Raw genomic sequence first — 17,773 nt, forward strand, 5'->3', positions numbered from 1 at the left:
CCCGCACATCTTTGGACTGTGGGAGGAAACCGGAGCACCCGGAGGAAACCCACGCAAACACGGGGAGAATGTGCAAACTCCACACAGACAGTCACCCGAGGCCGGATTCGAACCCGGGTCCCTGGCGCTGTGAGGCAACAGTGCTAACCACTATGCCACCAATAAGATCATGGCTGATCTTCGGCCTCAACTTGACTTTCCCGCCCGATCCCCATATCCCTGCGGGACATTAGTGAACCAGTTGGGATTTTAATGACAATGCGGCAGCTTTCATCGTTACTTTTTTTCTGGTACTGGCCCAACAAATTCCCAGATTTATTGAGCTCAATTTCACAACCTGTCTTTGTGTTTTTGTGTGTTCTCTCTCACGCTCCCTTTTTCTTGTTTTATATTTATTTTACAGGGTATTAGAAGGGGAGGATTTGTAGACAGGATATTTAACTCAAACATCAAGATCTGACAGTCACTCAATTCAGCAGGACCTGAATATCATCAGACATAACATGAAAGCAAAAAGCACCATTCACAGCGGGGAGAAACCGTACATGTGTTCTGTGTGTGGACGAGGATTCAGTCGATCCTCTGGCCTGGCGAAACACAAGCGCAGTCACACCGAGGAGAAACTGTGGAAATGTAGGGACTGTGGGAAAGGATTTGATGACCCGTATCAGCTGGAAACCCATCGGCACAGTCACACCGGGAAGAGACCATTCACCTGCTCTGAGTGTGGGAATGGATTCACTCAGTCAAGTGACCTGCTGACACACCAGCGAATTCACACTGGGGAGAGGCCGTTCAGCTGCTCCGTGTGTGGGAAGGGACTCACTCAGTCATCCCAGCTACTGAGACACCAACTTGTTCACACAAACATGAGACCTTTTAAATGTTCTGACTGTGAGAAAAGCTTTAAAAGCAAAAGGGATCTGCTGACACACCAACGAATTCATTCTGGGGAGAGGCCGTTCACCTGCTCTGACTGTAGAAAAGGATTCACGAATTGAACCACCTTTCTGACACACCAGCGAGTTCACACTGGGGAGAGGCCATTCACCTGCTCAGTGTGTGGGAAGGGATTCATAAATTCATCCCACCTACTGACACACCAGCGAGTTCACACCGGGGAGAGGCTGTTCACCTGCTCAGTGTGTGGTAAGGGACTCACTCAGAACTGCAGCCTGCTGGCATACCAACGAGTTCACTCTGGGGAGAGGCCATTCACCTGCTCAGTGTGTGGGAAGGGATTCACTCAGAGCTCCATCCTGCTGAGACACCAGCGCACTCACACTGGGGAGAGGCTATCACCTGTTCCGAGTTTGGGAAGGGATTCACTCGGTCATACAACCTGCTGACACATCAGCAAGTTCACAAGTGACTGCAGGGGTTGGATTCTGCTGTTATTGCTGCTGTTAATCACATCCAGGACTGAACCATGTTCATTCTGACAGTTGGGTTCACTCCTGCTGTGGAACTCCACCACTGACCCCGCTGAAGGTTGTAGGCTCAGGGAGTGGGGCCTCCAGGAGTGGACGGTAAGAAAGCTGGGTTTCGGTATCCTAACAAATATATGGCGAGGAACCAGAGGAATCCTTACTAAGGAAATGACTGGGGTTTTGCCAGCCAGCGTAGGTCTAGGGGTGAATGAATCCTGACTCCCTGAACTGTCTTACATTGAACCCAGTTCAGATCAAGATGAATTCAGTTTACAGGAGAATAGAGAGAAATATCACCCACAGTTGAGGGAGACAAAAGCAGCCAATAGAGAAGCTCAGAGATCTTTGGAAAAGAAGATGGTGCTCAATTGTGGTAAAAATGGCAAAATCTTTCCCAGCTCCGTCAGGAGGCAGAATCCCGTTAAAGATGGTTTTGGGCAGGGGTGGGCAATGATTTGGGCTGGAGGGCCACTGAACAAGTTGTGGTGAGCTGTTGAGGGCCGCACACCAATGTTGCCCCTAAGGTGCGCGGCTGCACGGTGGCGCAGCAATGGCAAGGCTCTGTGCAGGCCGCTCACCAGCTCCTGCCGCTGGGAGAGAAACCGCGCAGCATATTTAAAGGGACCGTGCACGTTGGTGAGAGCAAAGTGTTCAATTGGTGAATCGGAAACAGTCCGACTCTTAATGTTGAGCATCGCACCACTTCTACCCTCCCAATAATTTATCAACATAAATTCAGATAGTCGTCAGATACTATCTTAAATACACAGAATGTGGTGTAAGATAGTAAACTCTGCCGTTACTAAATGAATGAAATGAGTGCTCGATCGATCGATGGAGTATATGTTGGACTGAAAGTCCACGTGGCTGTTTGGCCGAGTGGCTCGAGTCTTTTGAAGTACAAGTAGCTCTTTGTGGACACTGTTTCTGCTTCAAAAAACTGAAGAAATCAGAAGTCATTAACGGAGATGGGCACAGCATGCCAGCTCAACAAATGGCACCAAAGAATGGTGGGATGTGGGTTTATGCCCATTCTCCCTCACACTGCAAATCCTTAATCTCCACTGGACTGTCGGGAAGAAAGAGGGGGTCAACAGAAAGTGAGCGTGTCCCCACAAGGAAGTCCATTTGGAGGATGAGACCCCACGGGTCACAGTAGAATGGCAGGGTCAAAGCAAGCTGCCCACCTGTTCCCTCAGCTGAGAATGCTTTGGTTGTGTGCAGGGACCTAAAGAGAAAAAAACACACAACAAAAAATAAAAGGCAAAAGAAAATTCAAAGGGTTTGCTTAAAGTAAGAAAATACTATATTTGTAAAATAACTGCAGGTAGTTCTTTGGCTAAACTCTTACTTAGTCAAACAATCATATTCCAATAAGTGATATTGCAGCTTGCTGTTGATGATAAGTAGAGATGTACTTTGTAGATAAATAGTGTACGAGGTTAGAAAGCAGAAAGTTTCCCATTTGGGGATTTGTGTTGCTGCGGAACTGCTCAGGCTGTTTCCATAGTTATTTTATGGTCCTTTTGGCCATTTTTAGTAGTTGTCCTTCTAGTTCAGATGTACTGGGGGTAATTTGAACCTCCCCCACCTGACGGGATTGAATTTCCTGCCCGTTTTACACCTTCCCTGATTTTGCTCTCCAATGATTTCAGTTGAAAGTGAAATCGGGCGGGGTGAAAAACAAGCGGCCGATCTGATCGCATTAGTTTCCCGTCGGGTGCATGAGGTTAAAATCACTCCCTGCTATTTCCAAACACAACCCAAGCAAATTTCTCCTGACAATAGTTTGGTTCTGATCCTTAATAATGTTCCAGCTACTCTTATCACCACAATTGCTTTAATTCTGACATTTGGCCTGTGATCTGACAGCAAAGCAGTGATCTCTTCACTGCAGTGAACAAATGGGAACAAACTGGAGGTCCATTGTGCAGGAAGAAACCCAGACACGCGACGACCTTTTCTCTCATTTGAAGATGTGCATTGCTGAAGAGGATAAGACAGCTTGTAATGTGGAGGACAATCCAGTGTCAGGCAGTGTGCTTGGAGATGTCCAAATATTTACCATCATCCAGTCTGGTCCTCCGCATTGAAAACTCTTGGAACATCTCGGATTTGTGAAACATTGAGGTTGATTTTTTTGGAAATATCAAATTCAGCTCTGATTTGCAAACCTTTATTATCGCAATGCTCTTGCCATTGAGATGCATCATTCAGCTGAATAAGGTAGATTTGATATTTTCAATAAATACGGGGTTCAGTTTCATATTTCCAACAAGGATTGGCTTCCCAAGTCCATTAAACACCACAGATCAGATCATTCAGTCAGGCTCATTTTCAAAGAAAGGCTCAATTGCAACTGGCACATGGTCAAGAATGGAATGTCGATCCTTCTCTTGCAGCTGATCAGGGATCTTGGATGTGTTTGATGTTGCTGAGATTGCTGAGCTTAGACTTCTTGGGGCTGATTTTCACTCTGGGTGGACATCGGGTGAGCGGTGCAATGGTGCTACCTGTCCAATGTCCTTGGCGAGAGGACCCAGCCATTTTGCTGGCCGGGCCTCATCTGTGCAATATCCAGCACCAACTGCTAAACCAGGGCTGACAGGGAGCTTGCAGATCGGAGGGCAGGGGTGGGTGAAACTGGAAATCTGCCGGCTCCTCCATGGAACAGAGCCAGACACATTGATACAGCAAATGGCAGATTCCATTGGTCTGCCTCTGTTTGTGGTTGTGACTCCCCTGCTGCCTCGGAGACAATGACCCGCTTCCTGACGTTACGTGGGCTGGGGTCAGGTGCAGCAGAGGTTCAGCCTCGAAGCCAGGCCACGGCGGGCTGGATTGAATCGATTTGTTTCTACTGATGTTAATAACCCCACTAATTGGGCTGGAGTTTAATATTCTGGAAATAAGTCAAATGAATCTGCTTTGTTCCAAACACACTTTGTATCGAGTCCTTGATGTCTCTAAGATAAGAGGAGACTAATTGATGTCCTGTTTCCGACTGTTCCATTCTGGGCATTTTCTCCTGTGTTAAAGAAAGACTTGTATTCACACAGCACCTTCACAACTTCAGGACATCCCAAAGCGCTTTACAGCCAATGAAGTACTTTTGAAGAGCAGTCACTGTTGTAATGTAGGAAATGCAGCAGCCACGTTGTGCACAGCAAGCTCCCACAAACAGCTCTGTGATAATGACCAGATGATCTGTTTTAGTGATGTTGGTTCAGGGAGAAATGTTGGCCAGGACTCCAGGGAGAACTCCCCTGCTCTCCGAAATAACATCATGGGATCTTTTATGTCCACTTGAGAGGGCAGAGGGGGCCTCGCTTGAACGTCTCGGACAAAAGACGGCACCGCTGACAGTGCAGCGCTCCCTCAGTACTCATTGGAGTGTCAGCCTAGATTATGTTCTCAAGTCTCTGGAGGTGGACTTGATCCCACAACCTACGGACTCAGAGACGAGAGAGAGCGAGAGAGAGAGAGAGTTCCACTGAGACACAGAGAGAGAGAGAGAGAGTGCTCCCACTGAGCCACGACTAACACCCGATCATTACTCTGGATTATTTCAGGTCTGATACCTTCAGTTACTCTCATGGACAAGTCCCAGCTCCCCATACCTTCCAGAGTGCCTCCCCTAGCCTTGGTATCCAGGGGAGGTATTGGTAACATGTCCCTGTACCTGCCCTGGGAGTGTTTGATGGGACAGTGTAGAGGGAGCTTTACTCTGTATCTAACCCGTGCTGTACCTGCCCTGGGAGTGTGTGATGGGACAGTGTAGAGGGAGCTTTACTCTGTATCTAACCCGTGCTGTACCTGCCCTGGGAGTGTTTGATGGGACAGTGTACAGGGAGCTTTACTCTATATTTAACCCGTGCTGTACCTGCCCTGGGAGTGTTTGATGGGACAGTGTAGAGGGAGCTTTACTCTGTGTCTAACCCGTGCTGTACCTGCCCTTGGAGTGTTTGATGGGACAGTGTACAGGGAGCTTTACTCTGTATCTAACCCGTGCTGTACCTGCCCTGCGAGTGTTTGATGGGACAGTGTCGAGGGAGCTTTACTCTGTATCTAACCCGTGCTGTACCTGCCCTGGGAGTGTTTGATGGGACAGTGTACAGGGAGCTTTACTCTGTATCTAACCCGTGCTGTACCTGCCCTGCGAGTGTTTGATGGGACAGTGTCGAGGGAGCTTTACTCTGTATCTAACCCGTGCTGTACCTGCCCTGTGAGTGTTTGATGGGACAGTGTAGAGGGAGCTTTACTCTGTATCTAACTCGTGCTGTACCTGCCCTTGGAGTGTTTGATGGGACAGTGTAGAGGGAGCTTTACTCTGTATCTAACCCGTGCTGTACCTGCCCTGGGAGTGTTTGATGGGACATTGTAGAGGGAGCTTTACTCTGTATCTAATCCGAGCTGTACCTGCCCTCGGAGTGTTTGATGGGACAGTGTCGAGGGAGCTTTACTCTGTATCTAACCCGTGCTGTACCTGCCCTTGGAGTATTTGATGGGACAGTGTAGAGGGCGCTTTACTCTGTCTCTAACCCGTGCTGTACCTGCCCTACGAGTGTTTGATGGGACAGTGTAGAGGGAGCTTTACTCTGTATCTAACCCGTGCTGTACCTGCCCTGCGAGTGTTTGATGGGACAGTGTAGAGGGAGCTTTACTCTGTATCTAACCCGTGCCGTACCTGCCCTGGGAGTGTTTGATGGGACAGTGTAGAGGGAGCATTAATCTGTATCTAACCCGTGCTGTACCTGCCCTGGGAGTGTTTGATGGGACAGTGCAGAGGGAGCTTTACTCTGTATCTAACCCATGCTATACCTGCCCTGGGAGTCTTTGATGGGTAAGTATAGAGGGAGCTTTACTCTGTATCTACCCCGTGCTGTACCTGCCCTGGGAGTGTTTGATGGGTTAGTGTAGAGGGAGCTTTACTCTGTTTCTAACCCGTGCTGTACCTGCCCTGGGAGTGTGTGATGGGACAGTGTAGAGGGAGCTTTGCTCTATATTTAACCCGTGCTGTACCTGCCCTGGGAGTGTTTGATGGGACAGTGTAGAGGGAGCTTTACTCTGTATCTAACCTGTGCTGTACCTGCCCTGGGAGTGTTTGATGGGACAGTGTAGAGGGAGCTTTACTCTGTATCTAACCAGTGCTGTACCTGCACTGGGAGTGTTTGATGGGACAGTGTAGAGGGAGCTTTACTCTGCATCTAACCCGTGCTGTACCTGCCCTGGGAGTGTTTGATGGGACAGTGTAGAGGGAGCTTTACTCTGTATCTAACCCGTGCTGTACCTGCCCTGGGAGTGTTTGATGGGACATTGTAGAGGGAGCTTTACTCTGTATCTAACCCGGGCTGTACCTGCCCTGGGAGTGTTTGATGGGACAGTGTAGAGGGAGCTTTACTCTGTATCTAACCTGTGCTGTACCTGCCCTGGGTGTGTTTGATGGGACACTGTAGAGGGAGCTTTACTCTCTATCTAACCCGTGCTGTACCTGCCCTGCGAGTGTTTGATGGGACAGTGTAGAGGGAGCTTTACTCTGTATCTAACCCGTGCTGTACCTGCCCTGGGAGTGTTGGATGGGACAGTGTAGAGGGAGCTTTACTCTGTATCTAACCCGTGCTGTACCTGCCCTGGGAGTGTTTGATGGGACAGTGTAGAGGGGGCTTTACTCTGTATCTAACCCGTGCTGCACCTGCCCTGGGAGTGTTTGATGGGACAGTGTCGAGGGAGCATTACCCTGTATCTAACCCGTGCCGTACCTGCCCTTGGAGTGTTTGATGGGACAGTTTCGAGGGAGCTTTACTCTGTATCTAACCCGTGCTGTACCTGCCCTTGGAGTGTTTGATGGGACAGTGTAGAGGGAGCTTTACTCTGTATCTAACCCGTGCTGTACCTGCCCTGCGAGTGTTTGATGGGACAGTGTAGAGGGAGCTTTACTCTGTATCTAACCCGTGCTGTACCTGCCCTTGGAGTGTTTGATGGGACAGTGTAGAGGGAGCTTTACTCTGTATCTAACCCGTGCTGTACCTGCCCTGGGAGTGTTTGATGGGACAGTGTAGAGGGAGCTTTACTCTGTATCTAACCCGGGCTGTACCTGCCCTGGGAGTGTTTGATGGGACAGTGTCGAGGGAGCTTTACTCTGTATCTAACCCGTGCTGTACCTGCCCTGCGAGTGTTTGATGGGACAGTGTAGAGGGAGCTTTACTCTGTATCTAACCCGTGCTGGACCTGCCCTGGGAGTGTTTAATGGGACAGTGTAGAGGGAGCATTACTCTGTATCTAACCCGTGCTGTACCTGCCCTGGGAGTGTTTGATGGGACAGTGTAGAGGGAGCTTTACTCTGTATCTAACCCATGCTGTACCTGCCCTGGGAGTGTTTGATGGGTAAGTATAGAGGGAGCTTTACTCTGTATCTAACCCGTGCTGTGTTAAGTATGTGTATTGTATTGAACAATTAACACAAAGACTTAAACGTATAACTCAAACAGGTCTTTACTGGTTGGAGGTAGGGACTACACATAGGTCTTTACTTCATGCCCACAGGCGGGAACTGAGGGGGATCAGTACCCACAGTACTATTTATACCCCTATGGCCAGGAGTGGTACTGCGTATCACTACGCCCAACAAGTAGTGCAGTCCTGTCCATAGGTTCAAAGTAGCACACATATTACATACACAACATTGCTCCCTTCCTAGCTTTACAGTCATCTCCCCATTTAACATAACGTAATAACATATATACATATATAACTTCAGGTTTACATAACAGAATAACATAGATACATAGATAACTTCATGTCAAAACAGATCACAGATTCAGTCTCTGCGGAAAACAGTTCACAGATTCAATCTCTGTGGTGGAGTCGGTTCACGTTGCTGGAGTGACTCATTCAATAGTCCTTCCATGGATTTAACAGTTTGAACTTCCGAACTGAATTGGCTCCGTTCGGAGGGACCACGTGTGTGATCTGGTAGAGGTAATAATGGTTCAGATGGGTCATCTTCTGTTTCGACTTTTCCTTTTCTGCTTCTTGGAGACTCTCTGGGCTCCACTGTCAGCTGCCAGCTGCATGCGCAGTTCCTCCTTCTCTCCTTCCTTTTTCCGTAGGAGAGCCACCTTCTCCCGATGTTCCGTAGACTTTCGGTGCTCCTCCATGATTTCTGTATGGTGGGAGTCGAAGTTACAAGTTGGGCAGGACAGGACATAGTAATATTCGGTGTCGTCCTGATCTAGGCCAGCGAGAGGGTCTTCTATTTCCTCCATACCCAGCTGGGCGTTGGCCAGCTTTTGTTCCAAGTCCAGACATCTTTCCTGAAGAGACTTCTTCATGCGTACCTCTTCATCCAGCTTTTTCTGGGCTTTCAGCAAGTCGTTTACTAATGACCTCATTTGAGATTTTACTACTTCAACTTCTTTTGGAGATTGATTGATCGGACTATTCAATCCCTCTACCGGAGCAGCTGTTTCAGCGGTCTGTTGTTCTACGTTGACGTGAGTCAGCGTACTTTTGGCATCCAAGGGCTGCTCTGTTGCAATCATCTCAGTCTGTGTTGCCACCTCAGCTCTTCCAATAACCTTTGAGAGCTCCGAACCCCTTTCGTTTGAATATTGAAGTTCGTGTTCAAGTTTTTTCCCATTTCAGAGTCCTGTCCTTCAGCATATGCAGGAGTTGGCTGACCGTTAACTCCTCTGACATCAGACGTTTTGTGTGCTCCTGCTCCATTTTCTCCATCAGCTGCTTCTGTTGTCTTTCCAGATTCTCCAACTCTATATCAAAGAACTCTTTCGTTGCATTCAACTCTTGCTCACAACGGCGAAGCATTTGTTCTAATTGCTGTTGTAGTTTGAAATGGAGTTGAGTTCGAGCCCGGTGTCCCTCAGAAATGGGCACATCAGTAGACTTGCCAGACTCAGAATCCACAGTTAAACTATGTTGTTGTTGCTCAGTGGAATTCTGTGCTGAAACTTTGTCTTTTGCACCTGAGTTGGGCTTACCATCATCCGTTCCAGAGTCTGGGCCGACTATCTTCACCGAGTTCTCACTCGTTATTGTTTGTAGGAAATGCCAGTCCATATTCATTTTCCTAATCCACTCCCGTCCTAGTAGTGGAGAACCTCCTTCAGATATCACATATAAGTCCATTATTTGACTGTCTTCGCCCTTGTGGACCACTGCAACCTCTATTTTCCCGATGGGGTACACTCTTTGCCCCGTGTATGTTTTCAATGTAATCCCCGTATCCTGTAGGGGAATATGTTGGAATAACTTTCCGTAATCTTTCTTATTTATGACCGTCAATGCCGATCCAGTGTCCAATTCCAGTTTTACTTGGACTCCTTCTATCTGAAGAGTGACCCAAATTGTCTGGAGGTCTGCACCCTTACCAGCGTTGAGTACTCTTAAGCTAGCCAGTTCATTACAGCTTAAGCTAGCCAGTTCATTACTGCTAGCGTCTGAATCGGACTCCTGTTCGGTCACCTTGTGTACCTTTGCGTATTTTCCTTGCGGTGACTTCTTGTTGCTGGTCTTCTTCGCTGACCTGCATACTCTAGCTATATGTCCAAGCCTACCACAAGTTCTACATTCTTGGTTTTTAAACCAACACTGGTTCTGATCATGCGTTGTCTTTCCACAACGATAACATTTGCCAGAACTCACACCCAATTTGTGCGCACTGAGCTCCGGTGACCGTAGCTGCATTACTGCCGTGCCTCTCGCTGCGGCTTCGTGTGCTGCTGCCATAGTGACCGCCTTCTCAAGCGTCAGCTCATTCTCCTCGAGCAGTCGCTTTTGTGTATCCTGTTTAAATAAACCACACACAAATTTGTCTCGAAGTGCCTCTGTCAGTCCCGTTCCAAACTGACAATATTTCGCTAATTTACGCAATTCCAGCAAATATTCAGCATTGCTTTCATGCTGTAGCTGCCTTCTGTCGTAAAATTTAAATCGTTCCGCTAGCATCAGCGGCGTGGGGTTTAGATGATCTTTCAGGACAGTAACAATCTCATCGAACGTCTTATCCGCCGGTTCATCTGGTGATAACAGATTGCCCGTATGTCTTCGCACCCATTAAATTTAATAATGTTAGTGCTTTATCAGCCTCACGAATTTTATTGGCCTTACAATAATTTTTAACTCGTTCAACATATATGGCCCAATCTTCGATGTCACTATCAAAGTTGCTAATATTCCCGTGTTTAGGCATTGTAGTACTTTATCAGATTTGCAATTTCTCAGATTTTTTTTTTTTACTGCTATCCAAGATGGCGGCTTCCCGCTCTTGCCATCGTCCTCCGCCCACAAAATGGCGGTTTTCCCGCGCTTGGCGGTCTTCACCCGTCCCCCGACGCCGTCTCCCTTCAGCCCCGAGTGCGGCCCTTATCTCCGCCGTGATCGATGGCCCGCGCTTTTCACCGCGGCTCTCGCGCCTTCAGTGTCTGCCGACGCTGCGCCTTCCAGCCCGAGTGCGGCCCTTATCAGGGATTTCGATCGATCGCCCTTCTACCTCCGACTTCCCCCAGCCCTGTCTTTGCAGCCAACGCTGCTTGGCTTACCCACCACCGAGGTTGAAAAAGCTGCAGGATGTCTTCTGTCCTCCCGTTTTCAGTCGCTGATGGAGGCTTCAGGGTCCTAATGCCTGTCGCTTCCAGTGGGGTGGTGAGATTTGAAACCTCTCTTCAACGTCCTGTCTGTGGACGAAGCCGCCGTGGAATAACTGCCGCAGGGTAAGAACCTGACTCGTCGCCAGTGTTAAGTATGTGTATTGTATTGAACAATTAACACAAAGACTTAAACGTATAACTCAAACAGGTCTTTACTGGTTGGAGGTAGGGACTACACATAGGTCTTTACTTCATGCCCACAGGCGGGAACTGAGGGGGATCAGTACCCACAGTACTATTTATACCCCTATGGCCAGGAGTGGTACTGCGTATCACTACACCCAACAAGTAGTGCAGTCCTGTCCATAGGTTCAAAGTAGCACACATATTACATACACAACATGCTGTACCTGTCCTTGGAATGTTTGATGGGACAGTGTAGAGGGAGCTTTACTCTGTATCTAACCCGTGCTGTACCTGCCCTGGGAATGTTTGATGGGACAGTGTAGAGGGAGATTTACTCTGTATCTAACCCGTGCTGTACCTGCCATGGGAGTGTTGGATGGGACAGTGTAGAGGGAGATTTACTCTGTATCTAACCCGTGCTGTACCTGCCCTGGGAGTGTTTGATGGGACAGTGTAGAGGGAGCTTTAATCTGTATCTAACCTGTACTGTACCTGCCCTGGGAGTGTTTGATGGGACAGTGCAGAGGGAGAATTACTCTGTATCTAACCTGTGCTGTACCTGCCCTGGGAGTGTTTGATGGGACAGTGTAGAGGGAGCTTTACTCTGTATCTTACCCGTGCTGTACCTGCCCTGGGAGTGTTTGATGGGACAGTGTAGAGGGAGCTTTACTCTGTATCTAACCCGTGCTGTACCTGCCCTGGGAGTGTTTGATGGGACAGTGTAGAGGGAGCTTTACTCTGTATCTAACCCATGCTGCACCCGCCCTGGGAATGTTTGATGGGACAGTGTAGATCAGGGGTTCTCTGAGGCCCCTCCCGTGTTATAAAATTCCCCGGACCCCCTGTAACACAACACAAGTATTCATGGTCTGTAAAGCACTTTGGGACATCCTGAGATCACAGAAGCCTCTCTATAAATGTAAGTCTTTCCATTTGAAATCACTGTGCTTTATTTTTTGAAATAAATAGTTATTTGGCGATTAAGTGCGGTAATAGTATGTTTTAAACTCCCTCCTCCTTGATTCTCCAACACAAGAGGCCCAGTCACCTCACAAGTTGCCTTGTGGCCGCCTTCCTTCCAGCCCACGTGATCTGCTCACCTGAGCAAAGCCCAACTCCCAGGCGGAGGCGGGGAGTGCACTGATTGGCCCTTTATCACCCCGCCCACCCCGGCAGCCACCAATCAGAGAGTGAGCAGGTGCAGTGGGCGGGGCTGATCGTTGATTGACAGTTTGAGCTCCCGCTCGCGGCGCTTTGAATTTCGTCCCAATAATGGAGGGTGGTTGGAGGCGGGACCTGGGCCAAGCGGATTGGCTGCTGGCCTTTGATTGATGTTTAACGGGACCAATCCCCGAGGCCGTGGGCTGTCCTGCTCAGTGGCGCCGCCTGGTGTGAGGGCGAGCGGCAGCTGGAGCTGCGGGTCCCACAAACTGCGCCTGCACACTGCTCCTGTTCCAGTGGGAGAAGGTGTTCAGCGGGCTGGGCTCCTGGAATTGGGAATGGCCCCACCTTCCAATAAACCCCAGCCTGAATATGTAGGGGGGAAGCGGGGAGATGGGGGCAATAGGCTGGATGGAGATGATGGGAATCTGGATCAACCCAATTGTCAGCGAGAGAGGGGTGGCTTCCGCAGCCTTTGCCCCATCGTGCCCAACATCGCTTCCCCCGCAGCTGCTGAATGGGAACTGAGCCAGCGACCGGTGTGAGGGCTGCTTGTGAGAGAAAGAATGAAAGAGGGAGAGAGTTTCTGGGCCCACCCCTTGAAATCTTCTCACAGACCCTGGACCTCTGATCGACAAGAGGCGCTGCAGCAACTCACCAAGGCTTCTTCGGCAGCACCTCCCAAACCCGCCACCTCCATCACCTAGAGGGACGAGGGCAGCAGGCGCAGGGGAACACCACCACCTCCAAGATCCCCTCCAAGTCACACACCATCCCGACATGGAAATATATCGCCATTCCTTCATCGTCACTGGGTCAAAATCCTGGAATTCCTGCCTAACAGCACTGTGGGAGTACCTTCACCACACGGACTGCAGCGGTTCAAGAAGGCGTCTCACCACCACCTTCTCAAGGGCACCAATCCCAAAGTCACGGACACCAATCTCCTCCTGTCTGATATAAACCAACCCCAGTCAACGACACCAATCTCCTCCTATCTGATATAAACCAACCCCAGTCACTGACACCAATCTCCTCCTGTCTGATATAAACCAACCCCAGTCACTGACACCAATCTCCTCCTGTCTGATATAAACCAACCCCAGTCAACGACACCAATCTCCTCCTGTCTGATATAAACCAGCCCCAGTCACTGACACCAATCTCCTCCTGTCTGATATAAACCAACCCCACAGTCACTGACACCAATCTCCTCCTGCCTGATATAAACCCGCCCCAGTCACTGACACCAATCTCCTCCTGTCTGATATAAACCAACCCCAGTCACTGACACCAATCTCCTCCTGTCTGATATAAACCAACCCCACAGTCACTGACGCCAATCTCCTCCTGTCTGATATAAACCAACCCCAGTCACCGACACCAATCTCCTCCTGTCTGATATAAAACAACCCCAGTCACCGACGCCAATCTCCTCCTGTCTGATATAAACCAACCCCACAGTCACTGACACCAATCTCCTCCTGTCTGATATAAACCAGCCCCACAGTCACTAACACCAATCTCCTCCTGTCTGATATAAACCAGCCCCACAGTCACCGACACCAATCTCCTCCTGTCTGATATAAACCAACCCCAGTCACTGACGCCAATCTCCTCCAGTCTGATATAAACCAACCCCAGTCACCGACACCAATCTCCTCCTGTCTGATATAAACCAACCCCACAGTCACTGACACCAATCTCCTCCTGTCTGATATAAACCAACCCCACAGTCACTGACACCAATCTCCTCCTGTCTGATATAAACCAGCCCCACAGTCACTGACACCAATCTCCTCCTGTCTGATATAAACCAACCCCAGTGACTGACACCAATCTCCTCCTGTCTGATATAAACCAACCCCAGTCACTGACACCAATCTCCTCCAGTCTGATATAAACCAACCCCAGTCACTGCCACCAATCTCCTCCTGTCTGATATAAACCAACACGTCACTGACACCAATCTCCTCCTGTCTGATATAAACCAACCCCACAGTCACTGACACCAATCTCCTCCTGTCTGATATAATCCAACCCCACAGTCACGGACACCAATCTCCTCCTGTCTGATATAAACCAACCCCACAGTCACTGACACCAATCTCCTCCTGTCTGATATAAACCAACCCCAGTCACTGACACCAATCTCCTCCTGTCTGATATAAACCAACCCCACAGTCACTGACACCAATCTCCTCCAGTCTGATATAAACCAACCCCAGTCAATGACACCAATCTCCTCCTGTCTGATATAAACCAACCCCACAGTCACTGACACCAATCTCCTCCTGTCTGATATAAACCAACCCCACAGTCACTGACACCAATCTCCTCCTGTCTGATATAAACCAACCCCACAGTCAGTGACACCAATTTCCTCCTGTCTGATATAAACTGACCCCACAGTCACTGACACCAATCTCCTCCTGTCTGATATAAACCAGCCCCACAGTCACTGACACCAATCTCCCCCTGTCTGATATAAACCAACCCGTCACTGACACCAATCTCCTCTGTCTGATATAAACCAACCCCACAGTCACTGACACCAATCTCCTCCTGTCTGATATAAACCAACCCCACAGTCACTGACACCAAGCTCCTCCTGTCTGACATAAACCAACCCCACAGTCACGGACACCAATCTCCTGCTGTCTGATATAAACCAACCCCACAGTCACTGACACCAATCTCTTCCTGTCTGATATAAACCAACCCCACAGTCACTGACACCAATCTCCTCCTGTCTGATATAAACCAATCCCACAGTCACTGACACCAATCTCCTCCTGTCTGATATAAACCCCCCCACAGTCACTGACACCAATCTCCTCCTGTCTGATATAAACCCCCCCACAGTCACTGACACCAATCTCCTGCTGTCTGATATAAACCAGCCCCACAGTCACTGACACCAATCTCCTCCTGTCTGATATAAACCAGCCCCACAGTCACTGACACCAAGCTCCTCCTGTCTGACATAAACCAACCCCACAGTCACGGACACCAATCTCCTGCTGTCTGATATAAACCAACCCCACAGTCACTGACACCAATCTCTTCCTGTCTGATATAAACCAACCACACAGTCACTGACACCAATCTCCCCCTGTCTGATATAAACCAACCCCACAGTCACTGACACCAATCTCCCCCTGTCTGATATAAACCAGCCCCACAGTCACTGACACCAATCTCCCCCTGTCTGATATAAACCAGCCCCACAGTCACTGACACCAATCTCCTCCTGTCTGATATAAACCCCCCCACAGTCACTGACACCAATCTCCTCCTGTCTGATATAAACCAATCCCAGTCACTGACACCAATCTCCTCCTGTCTGATATAAACCAATCCCACAGTCACTGACACCAATCTCCTCCTGTCTGATATAAACCAGCCCCACAGTCACTGACACCAATCTCCTCCTGTCTGATATAAACCAACCCCACAGTCACTGACACCAATCTCCTCCTGTCTGATATAAACCAATCCCACAGTCACTGACACCAATCTCCTCCTGTCTGATATAAACCCCCCCACAGTCACTGACACCAATCTCCTCCTGTCTGATATAAACCAGCCCCACAGTCACTGACACCAATGTCCTCCTGTCTGATATAAACCAGCCCCACGGTCACTGACACCAATCTCCTCCTGTCTGATATAAACCAACCCGTCACTGACACCAATCTCCTCCTGTCCGATATAAACCCCCCCACAGTCACTGACACCAATCTCCTCCTGTCTGATATAAACCTACCCCACAGTCACTGACACCAATCTCCTCCTGTCTGATATAAACCCCCCCAGTCACTGACACCAATCTCCTCCTGTCTGATATAAACCAGCCCCACAGTCACTGACACCAATCTCCTCCTGTCTGATATAAACCAACCCCACAGTCACTGACACCAAGCTCCTCCTGTCTGATATAAACCAGCCCCGCAGTCAGTGACACCAATCTCCCCCTGTCTGATATAAACCAGCCCCACAGTCAGTGACACCAATCTCCTCCTGTCTGATATAAACCCCCCCACAGTCACTGACACCAATCTCCTGCTGTCTGATATAAACCAGCCCCACAGTCACTGACACCAATCTCCTCCTGTCTGATATAAACCAGCCCCACAGTCACTGACACCAAGCTCCTCCTGTCTGACATAAACCAACCCCACAGTCACGGACACCAATCTCCTGCTGTCTGATATAAACCAACCCCACAGTCACTGACACCAATCTCTTCCTGTCTGATATAAACCAACCACACAGTCACTGACACCAATCTCCCCCTGTCTGATATAAACCAACCCCACAGTCACTGACACCAATCTCCCCCTGTCTGATATAAACCAGCCCCACAGTCACTGACACCAATCTCCTCCTGTCTGATATAAACCCCCCCACAGTCACTGACACCAATCTCCTCCTGTCTGATATAAACCAATCCCAGTCACTGACACCAATCTCCTCCTGTCTGATATAAACCAATCCCACAGTCACTGACACCAATCTCCTCCTGTCTGATATAAACCAGCCCCACAGTCACTGACACCAATCTCCTCCTGTCTGATATAAACCAACCCCACAGTCACTGACACCAATCTCCTCCTGTCTGATATAAACCAATCCCACAGTCACTGACACCAATCTCCTCCTGTCTGATATAAACCCCCCCACAGTCACTGACACCAATCTCCTCCTGTCTGATATAAACCAGCCCCACGGTCACTGACACCAATCTCCTCCTGTCTGATATAAACCAACCCGTCACTGACACCAATCTCCTCCTGTCCGATATAAACCCCCCCACAGTCACTGACACCAATCTCCTCCTGTCTGATATAAACCTACCCCACAGTCACTGACACCAATCTCCTCCTGTCTGATATAAACCCCCCCAGTCACTGACACCAATCTCCTCCTGTCTGATATAAACCAGCCCCACAGTCACTGACACCAATCTCCTCCTGTCTGATATAAACCAACCCCACAGTCACTGACACCAAGCTCCTCCTGTCTGATATAAACCAGCCCCGCAGTCAGTGACACCAATCTCCCCCTGTCTGATATAAACCAGCCCCACAGTCAGTGACACCAATCTCCTCCTGTCTGATATAAACCAGCTCCACAGTCACTGACACCAATCTCCTCCTGTCTGATATAAACCAATCCCACAGTCACTGACACCAATCTCCTCCTGTCTGATATAAACCAACCCCACAATCACTGACACCAATCTCCTCCTGTCTGATATAAACCAACCCCAGTCACTGACACCAATCTCCTCCTGTCTGATATAAACCAACCCCAGTCACTGACACCAATCTCCTCCGGTCTGATATAAACCAACCCCAGTCACTGACACCAATCTCCTCCTGTCTG

General features: G+C 49.1%; 1 pseudogene; it reads left to right on the forward strand.

Annotated features, from left to right (window-relative positions):
- The first annotated feature begins 406 nt into the window (after positions 1-406).
- LOC147083107 (uncharacterized) lies at positions 407-1,436 on the forward strand (annotated as a pseudogene).
- Positions 1,437-17,773: the final 16,337 nt, after the last annotated feature.

This window comes from Somniosus microcephalus, unplaced genomic scaffold (genome assembly GCF_052327205.1).
Source record: "Somniosus microcephalus isolate GS21.2 unplaced genomic scaffold, FLI_Smic_1.0 scaffold84, whole genome shotgun sequence".
Lineage (NCBI taxonomy): Eukaryota > Metazoa > Chordata > Chondrichthyes > Squaliformes > Somniosidae > Somniosus > Somniosus microcephalus.